Below are 14,628 nucleotides of genomic sequence, written 5' to 3' on the forward strand. Positions count from 1 at the left end.
TCCATGGCACCTGATACTAATTCTAATTTTGTAAAGGGGCGTGTTTGCCCAGGTCCTGTTTTGTATTTTTCCTCTGGACATTTGATTAAGAATACTGTTCGTATTGACACATTCCATTTTCATTTTGATATGTTTTGAAGTAACAGCTACAGATATAGCTGAAAATTCTATGAATGAAAATTTTTTTCAATCGTCTTAACTTCCAGTATTTTCATTTTACCGTTACTTGAAGTAGGTTACCGATCTTGTTAAGCGAATCGCGGTAAAAAATATTGAATATATTTAATGAAAATTGGCAAGTCCTGCAGAGAAAGACCAAAGGTTTTTATTGCATAACGCGTTAAAATTGCTGATAAATTTAAACCCTGCGTTAAGCGTGTTTTTGTGACTTTTTCTTATTCTCCAGGGAGTAAAGATGGAAGCATACTACTTTTGTCCAATCCAGTATTCTGTCCTTCTGTCCGGAGCTTTACATGTTACCTTCCTTATTTTTAAAGACCGTTGTCTGAGATTTTATTCTTGTTGGAGTTATAAAAAAAATCTAAGTATGAGCGTTAGCCCTTTTCGTGAGAAAAAGCAATATTACTCAAATGTTATCGGCCAGGAGCAAAAACTTCTAGTGACCCATATTTGGGGTATCCTAGTAATATTAGTAGACACATTGAATGATACTAAGGTAAATATTATCTGCAATTTGAGACAAATGGTAATACGAGTTAAGATCAATTGCATATCATCTTGCAATATCATGATCTTTTAAATTGTTTAAATATCAAACATGCTTAATGGTACGTAGCATCAGGAAAGCGACGTGGGGAAGGTGTTTACTTTGTACGCAACAGGCATCGTTCCTTAATTTACATCTTTACAAACGATGCTTTTTATCTTTTGAATGATGTAACATGTAAAATGTGGACTCTTTCCAGATCGTATTTTAGTCGTATATATAGAAAAATTATTTACAAATCTGTAGTTCAGATTACCAATGTATTGGAGAAGGTTATAAGTTCATAAAAGGCAATGTGTTTCTTTCTTTGGTAAAAAGAAAACTATTGCAATAGCATTACATAAATGGAAGTAAAAGCAGATACATTAATAGGAAATTTTTGTGGCATGTCTTTTCTGAGTACAAGGGAAACTACCAATTCAATTCTGCAATAGAGCTTCCGAATGCAAAAGGTGTTATTAATGAATTGTGAAACTTAGATTGAAAAAAAGATTTGTTTTACAGATACAAGACAGTGACAAATCTAAGACAAAATGGCTACCCTCCGGAACATTTGCGTCTCTAAAGCAAATCTTGATTCTAATGATTGGAACTCCTTGATAACACAGTATTTAATTTTTAGCATAAAAAACTCTGCCAATTACGTATGACATTTCAACCTCTACGATTAAAAATATGATATAAATTTACAGACAGCATATTCCCAGTGTTCAGCAGACCGTGGTAGACGGGTCGTGATTTTGTAAAATAGCTGCACAATGGCACACAGAAGTATCAAATTACATTTCTTGCATTTTTTGCCGAAAAAAAAAAACAAATAAAAAAAATGATAAATTATAGAATACTTTGGTATCTTTAGACTGAAACTGAATTTAAAAAAACAGATCGATTGTCTGAACATTGTAAAATTTTCTGACTATGATAAACTATGACGTGGGTATCTAAGAACAAATCCCCTCTTTCCTTACTAAATACTTTATATGTAAATGATGACAATAAACGCAGGCGCAATTTGAATACAATTTTTAATCCAATCATGCCATGGGTAATTAGTTTAAATTTAAAAAGGTCATATGGTACTTCATGTAATTATGTTAATTATGTTATGTTTTCATTGAAAATTATTCATGCATAAAAGCAAATACATGTAATGTACTTACACATTCGTTTAATACGAAAATAATTGACAAAAATATTCCCCAAATCACGAGACGCACTATGGTAGGTAGACGCATTTCGCATCCGCTAATGGTGTGCATGAGGACACTTCTTAAATGATTTAAAACTGCACTCGATCTGAAATTAAAACCACATTTTAAAAATGTTTGACTGTTTGAGTGTTTCTTTGAACCAGCAAATCGGCTGTTTTTTAACATTGAAAATTTAAAGCAATATGAGCTGTATTTTTCAGAATTTTATTTTGCTGCTAAAACCTGCTAGTGTGAGAAGTCAGCATATAACTTTAACTTTTATGATAAATAATCTTAGAAAAAATCATTCATTTTTGTCAGAGGAAAAATTTCTCTTTCTCATTTCTCATTTCTCATCAAGGAAAATATAGCAAATGAATTTTTGTACAGGACGACAATAATTCAATTTTGCTCCAATATGGCTTCTTCACAGCCTTTTTTCATAAAAAATTGACGAATAGAAATTTAAAAACCATGATATTTTTTGTCATTTTTTTTACAAAATATCATTTTCGAAAAAAAAAAAATCATCATGAAAATTGCAGCTCATATTGCTTTAAACAACAATAAAATTTTCTAAATTAGGTAGTACTACCTGTTTTTATTTCATTAAAGAATATACGTACTTACATTATAAAGCAAACATCAATATTTGTGATTGATTTAAACAATGGATTCAACAAAATTGGTATTATTTTACCAACGATCCCATTGGCAAGGTCCCTGTACCAGGCCTTAAGAAAGAAACCAGTGATTTAAAACAGCATCCAGAATAGTGATATCATTCAACAATGCAAAACCAAGAATCATTTGAAAGGACGTCCTTGACATTGTGATGTTCAGGGTTTGAAAACAGAATTCCGTGATCAAAGTTGCTTGGTTTTATTTTATTTCAGCTATCAAGGTATCACATAATTGTCCATACAATCAAATATTTAAGACAGTTTTAAACTTTCTCTTCTTCATACCAGCAATATCGGTCTCTTTCCAAAGATAGAAATATTCGGAGTAAATGAAAAATTAACTCGTGTCTAATAACACAAAAAGCAAAATTCATTCGTAATGAGCGTGAGGATAACGAAAGGAAACTAAAGGGTACCGTTTTGTTTCGTACCCTGATTGCTTGGGTTTATATTACGGCATAGCTAACATCAAACATTAGCATTGAACATATAAGCTTAAGAAAGAAAAAAAACCACATAGGTTTATCTCAGATTTTACATACATGTTTGAAAGCTAATTTACCTTAATTTACACAAAAGCCTAAGTCGTAATATAATCACACCTGCCTTAATAAGGAGCGATATACCCGTTACCTTTTAGGTAAAGTCTGTTTTGTAAACAGACTTTGTACATCATTCGTCCCATATAGCTATTGTGTTTATGATCAGGAAATTACTGAATATATGAATAAACTGAATATAATGTATACAAACATATAAAACAAACCAATCGTTTTGCAGCGTTTATAAGACTTGATATACCATCGGACAAAGCAATTCTTATTGAGAGACACTTCAACTAAAAATGACTCGTTTTTTGAAAATGAGATGTTTTTTGAAAACCGGACTTTTGTTTAACTTCGACGATCAAATTTATGAATACTTTTGTTTATTTCATGTATGGTATTTAACATAAACACTTTTGTAACGAAAGTGTAGTGTATATAATGATAAAACCAAAGTACATTAAACACACTATGTATGTATCGTTATTAAATGGAAGGATCCATAGAAGCGGACCAGATTAACAGTTGGATGAACGATATTTTAACCGAGAAGAGTTTAAGAAATTCTATCTTTAAAAGTTCGAATGCATGAACCAGTATGTTCACAATGATCTGTGTCGTTTTACCTTAACTAGGTTAACGTCACTCCTCTATACATAACACTGATAATAATTTAATACATGACTGTATTTGAAAAATGCTGTATAAAAATGACAAGTATTGCAGAGAAAAACTTTAATTCTAGTGGCGTAGAGTCGTTATTTTACCTTTGTGATACTATAAGAATTAAACACTAGCAATTTACATAATATTATGGTATGTACATACGCCATTGATAAGAGGTTATCGGAGCGTGCTGTTGTAAAGAAGGCGCAATATGCCAAGATTAAATTTCATTTCACGCACCTTTTTACTTCAACAAGCAGTCCTGTTTTCTTGCATCGTGCATATAGATATGAAAGTACAGTCGCAATAATGTTAGTAATTTCCACACTATCATGGCACCCCTTTTTCATGTCGTTAACAAAGTGTCGTAAATTGATGATAAAATACAAAGACCTTAGCATTAAACCTTATTAAAATATTGCAATAGTTTGTATATGTTTGCTTACATATAAATACAATTATAATAGATAAAAAAAAAAAACTACAAAGTTCTATATCTTCTTACGGAACGGATAAATCATTCTTGAAAAGGACTTTCAAAAAAGTAACTTTAGTCAGTGTGGTTTTCGGAGGAAGTAGCATAGACAAAAAAGTTAATGTTGTTCATTCAACCCTGGTTACACAGTACAGACCACACACAGAGCAGACCCCAAACAGATATCCCCTGCAATTCAAATATATTAACAACAGATGGATGATTACCAGTAAATATTGTATATTAACAAAACGGCTTTTGTCATTTTTACACCATTTTATCATCAACAAAAATTCAATTGTGTTTACATGCAAGACATTCAAAACGTCATGTAGCATGTTAGTAGAGAAATTAAAAGCAGTATACAATCCAATTACCAAATCAGTTATTGTATGTATGGAAAAAAATAATCAAATGAAAATTTCAATGATTATAAGTATCATTGCGTACTTTGTATCCAAGTTCAGATTTCAATTTATTTGAACCGATACCTAATTAAAAAATGCAATGTATAAGGATAAACGATTTAAATAGATTTTTCTGAATTTACATTAATAATGCAGTTGTTGTTGTTGGGAAAAAACATTTAGAATGCATAGAAATAAATAATGTACTTACACATTCACTTAGTAACAGAATGGAGGATAATAGAGTTTCAAAATCGCAGTTAACATACACTTTGAAGTGTTTGCGAAGACTCTGAAATAATGTTGTACAATGCTCCAAGGCAACAATGCTGTTCTCGATCTAAAAATAAAAACATCTCATCTGTTAACTTTTTACTGGTATTTTCTATATCATGGGTACACAAGTTGGGGCACCAAACAGGTATCTGAATATTAAAGAGTGAATAAAGAATATTCGCAAAACGAGTGATAAGTTATCTATCCAATACAATGTTCATGTACTAACTTTGAAGGAAATAAACTCAACAAGTCAATTTAAAATTTTGTAATTTCAAACTATTTTTTAAAGTTCACACAATACCATACGCGTAATCAGCGATCCCAAAGATACCTCTGCGTCTAGCGTTATAGGAAACCGATGGTTTAAAAAAACAACCAAATATTGGGAAATTTTCAACAATGGAATACCGAGAATTTCCTGATGAGGACACATTTAGTATTGTTATGCTCAGGGTCGATAACATAATCGCGTGCGAAAAAGGGGTCTGTTTTGTTCTCTCTTTTTCAATATAAACACAGAGTTAACAACCTAGAAAACCCGACTTAAGATCATTTAATTTCGTTGATGATATATTGTGACACTACTGGCTCTAAAAACCCCTGTCCGTATGAAAATCCCCTGTCTTCCCCTGTCACCCCCTGTGTTTTCACTGTCATCCCCTGTACATCCCCTGTGTGCCACTGTACAGAGCCCCTGTATACCCTGTCATCCCCTGTGCGCCCCTGTACACAACCCCTGTGTGCCACTGTAAGCCCCTGTCACCCCCTGTACGCCACTGTCATCCCCTGTAAGCCACTGCATACCCCTGTGCATGCCCCTGACAATCCCTGTACGGTCTTTAACTGCTCGCAGAGTAAATAAATAGCTTTTAATTAATTCGGATTTTTAAAAATTTGTATTTGGCATTCATGTTTTAGACGGTGCTTGTTTTTTTTGCATTTCATAGAGGGCAATATTACTACAAACGTGAATAATTTTAAGTCAATATTGACACAAATCAAGATAATTTTATTCTTGTATACCGATAAACCGCTTATTTTATTACATGCATTTAAAAATATAACCGTGTTCTGTAGTTTGTATAAAAAAAGAAAAGTAAGTAGAGGAGTGTGTGGAATATGCAATGTTCTGTGCCATGTAACCTGCCTGAGCTAAAGCGCACAATAACACAACATGAAATGTTGAAATGATCACCTATATCTTGAATTTTTTTATCCATGCAGTGTAACAGGCACGAAGCATCAGGGGGAGTGGGCCAGGAGGGCCTACCCCCTCCCCTTTTTCTCGCAGCAACTAGTTTTATTAAATTTACATATAAAAAATAGAATTATCATGGAGTCCCCCCCCCCACACTTTTTGGGGAGCATGTAAAAGATTAATTTAAAAGATGAGTCTGCCCCCCCCCCCAACTTTCAAAAAGATGCTACGTGCCTGTGTAATGATGCATAGAATTTCATAGTCTATTTGCTTTAAACTTTTTTTATATATCATGAGAGAGAGAGAGAGAGAGAGAGAGAGAGAGAGAGTTGTGTTTTTGTCGGAAGGGGGATTAAACCGGTCCATTGGCAGTTTTAACTTCTATCAGTGTGCATTTTCCAATTTAGTTATGTATATGCATTACTGTGTAGAATTGCCCTCATGCAAATGCCGGTAACGGGGTAACATATATTCAAACATGCATTATTCTAAACAATGTTCCGGGTTTCGGATTAGAAAAATATCATACATTTATTTAAATTTGATTTCATTTGAAAAATATAAAAGAGCAATACACAGTTTTAATTCATATCACTGTGCAAAATAATGTTTTGAATTTAAAGCTCTTCAGTCTTTTCATGTTTGAAATTCTCAGAACTGAAAAATCGAAATTTTCAATTTCTTGTTTCTTTACTTGACAAACTGTGAAAAAAAATTATAAGCCTTAGGGTCTTTAAACAACATATTGCATTATTGTGTACCATTACCGATAATTCAGACCTGAGAACGTGTGTGTATATACAAGTACACGTGTGTCTGACACCTCATTGTTCCCAATCTCGCTACCGTGCACAGCAAATTGTCAAGGAGGGCTGTATACAGTATATTGCTATTATGTAATCACTGAACGACCAGTCAGATCTTAGAAAGAGTGTATATATATACATGTATACGTGTGTCTTTCATCTCTTTTTCCCGATCTTGCTACCGTGCACTGCAAATTGTCAAGAAGGGCTGTGTACAGTAGCTATTATATAATCACTGACCGAGTGAAAAAAATGTCAACATCATCTTCTTTTAAAACTGTAGCTTCAATCAGCTAGTTGTTAATCATGTGTCTTCATTTTTTTTTATCAATTGATCTGGTGTAGAATAAAACATTGATGAATTGAAAATCAATTTGTCAGCTCTAAGTTAATCTAAATAATTATAGAGAACTGGTTATGAAGATTAGTTAGGATTGCGTGTTTACTTATTAGGAAATTATTTACCGGGTAAACTATTAGTAACTTTTAATTTAAGATCAATGCAATCTATCCTCATTCTCTGTCTCTCTGCCTCTGTGTCTCTCTGCCTCTGTGTGTCAGTCTCTCTCTCTCTCTCTCTCTCTCTCTCTCTCTCTCTCTCTCTGTATCTTTATAATCTCCTTAGGCTACATGTATATAGAAAACACTAGTTCTACAATGGCATGTATGTTGTGTATGATATGACCAGGGCCGCAGAATGATAAAGAATAGGTGAGGAAATTAGGACTGCACTTTTACTTATTATGAAATTAATTCCCGTGTAAACTATACAATTCATAAATTTAATTCAAAATCAATGCAAGCTCTCTATCTCTCTCAAACTATCTCTCTCTCTCTCTTTCTTTCATGATTAATCAGGTGGTTTTTTTTTAATTTCTCAATATCTACATAACCTCCTACATGTACATGTATAGAAAACACATTTACATGTTTTTTGAAAATGAGATGTTTTTTGAAAACCGGACTTTTGTTTAACTTCGACGATCAAATTTATGAATACTTTTGTTTATTTCATGTATGGTATTTAACATAAACACTTTTGTAACGAAAGTGTAGTGTATATAATGATAAAACCAAAGTACATTAAACACACTATGTATGTATCGTTATTAAATGGAAGGATCCATAGAAGCGGACCAGATTAACAGTTGGATGAACGATATTTCAACCGAGAAGAGTTTAAGAAATTCTATCTTTAAAAGTTCGAATGCATGAACCAGTATGTTCACAATGATCTGTGTCGTTTTACCTTAACTAGGTTAACGTCACTCCTCTATACATCACACTGATAATAATTAAATACATGACTGTATTTGAAAAATGCCGTATAAAAATGGCAAGTATTGCAGAGAAAAACTTTAATTCTAGTGGCGTAGAGTCGTTATTTTACCTTTTTGATACTATAAGAATTAAACACTAGCAATTTACATAATATTATGGTATGTACATACGCCATTGATAAGAGGTTATCGGAGCGTGCTGTTGTAAAGAAGGCGCAATATGCCAAGATTAAATTTCATTTCACGCACCTTTTTACTTCAACAAGCAGTCCTGTTTTCTTGCATCGTGCATATAGATATGAAAGTACAGTCGCAATAATGTTAGTAATTTCCACACTATCATGGCACCCCTTTTTTATGTCGTTAACAAAGTGTCGTAAATTGATGATAAAATACAAAGACCTTAGCATTAAACCTTATTAAAATATTGCAATAGTTTGTATATGTTTGCTGACATATAAATACAATTATCATAGATAAAAAAAAAAGACTACAAAGTTCTATATCTTCTTACGGAACGGATAAATCATTCTTGAAAAGGACTTTCAAAAAAGTAACTTTAGTCAGTGTGGTTTTCGGAGGGAGTAGCATAAACAAAAAAGTCAATGTTGTTCATATAACCCTGGTTATACAGTACAGACCACACACACAGCAGACCCCAAACAGATATCCCCTGCAACTCAAATATTTTAACAACAGATGGATGATTACCAGTAAATATTGTATATTAACAAAACGGCTTTTGTCATTTTTACACCATTTTATCATCAACAAAAATTCAATTGTGTTTACATGCAAGACATTCCAAACGTCATGTAGCATGTTAGTAGAGAAATTAAAAGCAGTATACAATCCAATTACCAAATCAGTTATTGTATGTATGGAAAAAAATAATCAAATGAAAATTTCAATGATTATAAGTATCATTGCGTACTTTGTATCCAAGTTCAGATTTCAATTTATTTGAACCGATACCTAATTAAAAAATGCAATGTATAAGGATAAATGATTTAAATAGATTTTTCTGAATTTACATTAATAATGCAGTTGTTGTTGTTGGGAAAAACATTTACCATGCATAGAAATAAATAATGTACTTACACATTCACTTAGTAACAGAATGGAGGATAATAGAGTTTCAAAATCGCAGTTAACATACACTTTGAAGTGTTTGCGAAGACTCTGAAATAATGTTGTACAATGCTCCAAGGCAACAATGCTGTTCTCGATCTAAAAATAAAAACATCTCATCTGTTAACCTTTTACTGGTATTTTCTATATCATGGGTACACAAGTTGGGGCACCAAACAGGTATCTGAATATTAAAGAGTGAATAAAGAATATTCGCAAAACGAGTGATAAGTTATCTATCCAATACAATGTTCATGTACTAACTTTGAAGGAAATAAACTCAACAAGTCAATTTAAAATTTTGTAATTTCAAACTATTTTTTAAAGTTCACACAATACCATACGCGTAATCAGCGATCCCAAAGATACCTCTGCGTCTAGCGTTATAGGAAACCGATGGTTTAAAAATCAACCAAATATTGGGAAATTTTCAACAATGGAATACCAAGAATTTCCTGATGAGGACACATTTAGTATTGTTATGCTCAGGGTCGATAACATAATCGCGTGCGAAAAAGGGGTCTGTTTTGTTCTCTCTCTTTCAATATAAACACATAGTTAACAACCTAGAAAACCCGACTTAAGATCATTTAATTTCGTTGATGATATATTGTGATGATTATATATCTATTTTTTTCATGTAAAGTATATCATATACACTCATACATGCATGATGTATTTGGTACATGAACCCCCATAAATCCAATTTAAACTAAATAGCAGAATTTTGAGGCTTTATTTGTATTTTTTATGGGTCTTCTGCGTCAAAGTGCCAAAGGACTGCGTTAAGAATATACGCAATTTTTAACCAAAAACACCTTGATTTTTACACTGATGGAGAGCGTTAATGGTCTCACCTTAGAAGCATGCATTTTTTAAGACATCAAACAATAGTATTTGTTTAGTATCTTGCCTAGATTAAACATCAAGCATTAAAAAAAATGCACCGTTTGTCTATAAATTATCATTTTAATGGTAAAATATTATCATAACAATGATAGCATACTTTTAAAATGACAGCTTAGGTTTTAACAAATATCAAGAGTGCCGATTTTTAAACATTACCGACGGTGTTACCTTTCCTGATTTTGACGACAACCAAGGAAAATTCCCCATTTAATTGATAAAGACAATTATGGTGCAATACCCTAGTAAGCTCATTTGACGCTGAGAATTGCGCAGTATATGTATGAACCTAAAGTGTTACTATATCCCAGTTCTCGTAATATTACCTAATCGCCGTTTAGAGAACAATAGTATTTATTCTCTAATAACTCGTCAATTCATTATTCTAGAAAGTCACGTGGCAGGGCAAAAGGCCGTGTCTCCAGAGGAATACTATCATACTTAACCTCTACGGAAATCTGGGGATTTTCATTTTAAATATACGATATAGTCATATGTGATGAAACAAAAATATAAAACCAACTTCCGTCTGTCTATGATTATATGAAATAAATACGAGAAATAAAAAAAATCAAAACAATTACAAATGTTAGCTTACAGAAAGTCAAAAACACCCATTAGTAATTGTAGTATTTTGTATAATCATATGTTTTTCGAAAAAAAAAAAGATTCATTCCCCCAGAAAAAAATCAAAATTTCCCTACAGCGAACTCCTCGGGAAGTATGATTTTGGGGGGGTTATAAATTTTCATATTTCACCTCACCATCATGCAATTTTTGCACAATGTTCCTATAAAACTCTATATCATGAATTCATCTAAGATAATTGTATACTAGAATAAAGTAAAATGGATATTAAGTTAATGATTTCAGCAGTTAACTGTAAATTGATTTCAATTCTAGTACATTGTACTTTTTCTTAATCAATTAGGGCTGGTGATTGGAAGAACATTGTATAATAAAATTGCATACTTATAGAGCTGATTTTCTCATTGGCTTTTTTTTTTTTTTTGGTTTCTTTTGGTTTTTGGTTTTGTTTTTTTAACTTCTTAATTTAGTCTTCTTGCATGATATCTTGATTGCGGAAAATTTGTCCGTTGGATTAACCACAGACTTAGAAAGAAAAATAGACAAATACTGCCACCTTGTGTCGTGTACAAAACTAATGTGACATTAAGTATCTATACTAATGTCATTTAAATCTGGCCCTGTCTATGAGATGCTGCAACATCTTCTTTCCTGATTCTTTGTTCCATCTGGGTTATTGGAACTGGTCTATGCCGATTGTCTAGAGCGTTGACACCATGTGCCCTTGTAACTTCTCTTCTGAGGAGGTGCTCTTTCGATCCAAACGTTTATTAATATAATCTGTTAAAAGAAAATGTTGTTTTTATAGCATATGATCAAGAGACGTCAACATTCTGCAATAAAATTAGTTAACTTGCACCTGCAGTTGACGGTTTACTTGACTTCAACGTCTTAGGCAACTCCTTCACTTTGCCTTCCTTTAGGTAATTAAACAATATGAATCATATTGTCATTCTGACCTTTTTTTGCTTGCTGCCTTGTTATATGTTTTCATTAAAATGAAGAGAAACTCAATGTAAACTATTAAAAAGTGAAAGCTTTTAATGTTTATAAAATTAATTCATGCTAGTAGAGTAGTGATTACTTTAGTATTGCTGTTTCTTGCTTCGATCTGTGCATAGCAGTACTGCATATTTATAGGTCTCCAGTACCGGAGTCTTTTCTGCTGGAGATAATTTCCTAATGTCTGTCTTCAGAAGTCGGCCCTTGAATACTTTCTCCAGCTCCATGTAAGCCTTAAAAAGCCTAGTAATAATAATATCATCTTAATGTTAAGTGCAAGGTTCATGTTCACCCTTTTTCACTCCATCTCATTACAAGTAAAATCAAAATACAAGCTACTTGTAAATGAAAATCGATATTTATTTGAGTTAGATTTATGACTAAACAAGTATATTATCAATAACATCTTTTTTTTCAATTACTAGTGCACAATGTTTTCCATATTGAAATACCACAATTAATTAATAATTGTAAAAGCCTGTAGTATTAAGCCCAAAGTGTTCAATACATGCATGTTTATAAGAATGTCAATCTTTTCCTCTGCTAACTATAGAAGTATATTCTAGTTCTAAAAGTCATTTTTTAATATCAGATCAAAGCAAGTGTTCCTAATAAAATTTGCATTTTTTTTATGTATTAAGTATAATATTTGCATACCCTGTATTATCGGGCAATACCGGTCAATATATAATAAATACATCATATGGAATCAACTTTCACCTAAATGACATTTATAGCACAAAATGAACATTGATAAGAAATAAATTATCTTAGAGTTATTTTAGAGTTTATAAACAAACTCAGCTCAATTATATTTTAACCGAATACTGTTATGATTGGGTAGCATCAAAATATGAATAATATCTCAAATACACGTATTCACAAACAAATTATAAATATATGTCCTTAAAATAGAATCAACTTACAACAAAAACATATGAGTTGTGACATTGTTGATAAGCATTGTACACTTGTTTCTATAGCTGCAAGATGCAAATGTTTGTATTATTTTCATATTACATAGTAAGTTCATAATATTGATGGATGTTCGATGTCATATTTTTTAATATCCAGAGCAAGGTCAAATGTTAGATAACTTATGGTCTTTTTTATGTTAATGTTGATCTTTAGTTACGAATTGTGTATTCAAGGTGGTCTCTATTGAACGACGTGTTACATTTTCTTTGATAACAAATTAGTATTTGGACCAAGCACTTGGGTAATTAATTGAATCATCAAATATTTCATGTATGTGATAACTGTTTGAGTTATGAGAGCAGAAATTAGAAATCTTGCAACGAGTTAGTTTAGTTAAGATAAGGAAACCCATGCAGTCAAGTCACTTGGGTACTAAGAAAGTTAACAAGCAGTGAAAACGTCATGGAAAACGCTTCTGTGTTATAAAATGGCAATACGTCATTATATTTTATTTTGTCTTTCTTAAAACAATTATAAAACTACACAACGTGTTCTCTTTTAAGGTACGTATGTGTAATTCCAGTAATCTTAGCGTTAGTAATATTAATTGCAAGTTAAGGCAATTGAGCTGCAATATTTTCTGATTTAAAATGTTATTAATCATTCATTATTTTTTTGGTTAAATTGATTGAGTTATTGTTATTTATATATTTGTTTTCTTCTTTCATAATGTAATGGTTAAAATTATACGTGGTATTTGCGCGAATCGCGTACCGTATATTTTACCTGTGTTTATTCTATTTATAGAGTTTCTGTTCAGCGCAAATTCTTTTTTTTTAGAGATTATGTTTCTTTAAACTTATTAAAAATATCTTTTGAACATTTATCTAGTTGTTTTCGATTCTATTATGATAATCCGCAAAGTGAGACTAATTTGTGAAATTATTAAGGTCTTCCAACGGAAGACCTTATAGTTTTCGTACGATTTCTTATTATTAAGGTCTTCCGTTGGAAACGGAAGACCTTATTGTTTTTGCTTTGTTTCTTTTCCTCTATTATTATTATTAAGGTCTTCCGTTGGAAACGGAAGACCTTATTGTTTTTGCTTTGTTTCTTTTCCTCTATTATTAAGGTCTTCCGTTTCCAACGGAAGACCTTATTGTTATTGCTTTGATTCTTTTCCTCTATTATTATTAAGGTCTTCCGTTTCCAACGGAAGACCTTATTGTTATTGCTTTGATTCTTTTCCTCTATTATTATTATTATTCTTTTTTTTTTCTCCCACGTTTTCTCAAAAATGCTTCAGCCGATTTTCATGAAATTTTCAGATCTTATTCATGACAAAATTTGTAAGAAAATTACACGAGATTTTTTTGGTCGTCACTTCCGGTACCGAGATAATAAAGATTTTACGTTTTTGCTTGTTCACAATTTTTCTCAAAAAGTATTTAAGGTAGAACCTTCAAATTTTCAGAGATGGTAGAGAGTGAACGGCCGCAGTGCCCTTTGCATATCCGAACGTCCGCTGTCACTTCCGGTCGTCACCGGAAGGAAATAAAAAACCTTAATTTTTCAATTTTTTAAACTTGATTTTTTTATGTTTTTATTCGATAGAGACACTTAAAACACTTCAGAATATGAAATTCGTTTTTAAATCGATCCACGCATTCCCGAGATGTTGTGCTCAAAAGTTCTGAAGCGAGGGCCCGCGTAGCTCAGTCGTTAGAGTGGTGGACTTGTGCCCAGGCGACCCGGGTTCCGTCCCCAAGTGCCGATTATATTTATTCCCTAATTTTGTTTTGTTCAATGATTTTATCTTTAAAATGA

At 32.1% G+C, this 14,628-nt stretch overlaps 1 protein-coding gene across 1 annotated transcript in view; it reads right to left on the reverse strand.

Annotated features, from left to right (window-relative positions):
• LOC117683449 (ankyrin repeat domain-containing protein 17-like) overlaps window positions 1–9,887 on the reverse strand; it is a 199,767-nt gene extending 189,880 nt beyond the window's left edge. Inside the window, exons 1-2 of the mRNA XM_066073515.1 lie at window positions 9,358–9,887; window positions 4,905–5,033 (exon numbers count right to left, since the gene is read on the reverse strand). The gene's annotated coding sequence lies outside the window, so the exon portion shown is untranslated. The remainder of the gene's footprint in view (window positions 1–4,904; window positions 5,034–9,357) is intronic.
• Window positions 9,888–14,628: the final 4,741 nt, after the last annotated feature.

This window comes from Magallana gigas, chromosome 10 (assembly GCF_963853765.1).
Source record: "Magallana gigas chromosome 10, xbMagGiga1.1, whole genome shotgun sequence".
NCBI lineage: Eukaryota > Metazoa > Mollusca > Bivalvia > Ostreida > Ostreidae > Magallana > Magallana gigas.